General features: G+C 13.6%; 1 protein-coding gene across 1 annotated transcript in view; it reads left to right on the forward strand.

Annotated features, from left to right (window-relative positions):
• LOC135203234 (juvenile hormone esterase-like) overlaps positions 1-270 on the forward strand; it is a 24,286-nt gene extending 24,016 nt beyond the window's left edge. Inside the window, 1 exon segment of the mRNA XM_064233010.1 lies at positions 1-270. This exon segment is cut by the window's left edge and continues 1,505 nt beyond it. The gene's annotated coding sequence lies outside the window, so the exon portion shown is untranslated.
• Positions 271-1,004: the final 734 nt, after the last annotated feature.

Consider the following 1,004-nt stretch of genomic DNA (forward strand, 5'->3'; position numbering starts at 1 on the left):
ACTATATCAGATACTTCTGTCTATAAGAAGGTTGAACTGTTTTAGTCATTATGAAATACATTTCTTTACTAGATCACTATACTTCTCAGATTATATTAGTTTAGTTGAATAAGATTCTAGATGTATAGAAAATGTGATTCTCTGTTATGTAACAAAGTGAAGTTATCTAATAGTATCTTGTATATACTAAACTCCCATCTGTATTTCGTACTGAAGGTATGGCTTACATATATTGTACGTAAATAAAATAAAATTTACCATGGGAGACTATATGGTTTTTTGGCATTAGCCTATTTCGATGAGAGGTACCTTCTTCAACAATAATATGCAAACACATACATTTATATATATATAATATATATTATATATATATATAAATATATATATATAGATTATATATATATAGTATATATATATATATATATACATAGATATCTATATATATATATATATATATATATATATATATATATATATATATATAGAGATTATATATATATACATATATATATATATCGATATAGATATAGATATATACATACATATATATAATATATATATATATATATATATATATATATATATATATATATATAGTATATAAATATATAGATAGATATTTATAATATATATATATATATATATCTATATATATATATATATATATATATATATATCTGATCTATATATTATATATATATAGATATATATATAGATATTATATTATATATCTTATATTATATATATATCTATATATATATATATATATATATATATGATCTATCTATATATATATAGTATATATATATCTATATATAGATATATATATATATATATATATATAATATATATATATATTATATATATATATCAAATATATATCTATATATATATATACATATATATAATAATATATATATATATATATATATACTATATATATCTATATATAATATATATATCTATATATATATATATATATACTATATATATATATATATATA

Source organism: Macrobrachium nipponense, chromosome 33 (assembly GCF_015104395.2).
Source record: "Macrobrachium nipponense isolate FS-2020 chromosome 33, ASM1510439v2, whole genome shotgun sequence".
NCBI lineage: Eukaryota > Metazoa > Arthropoda > Malacostraca > Decapoda > Palaemonidae > Macrobrachium > Macrobrachium nipponense.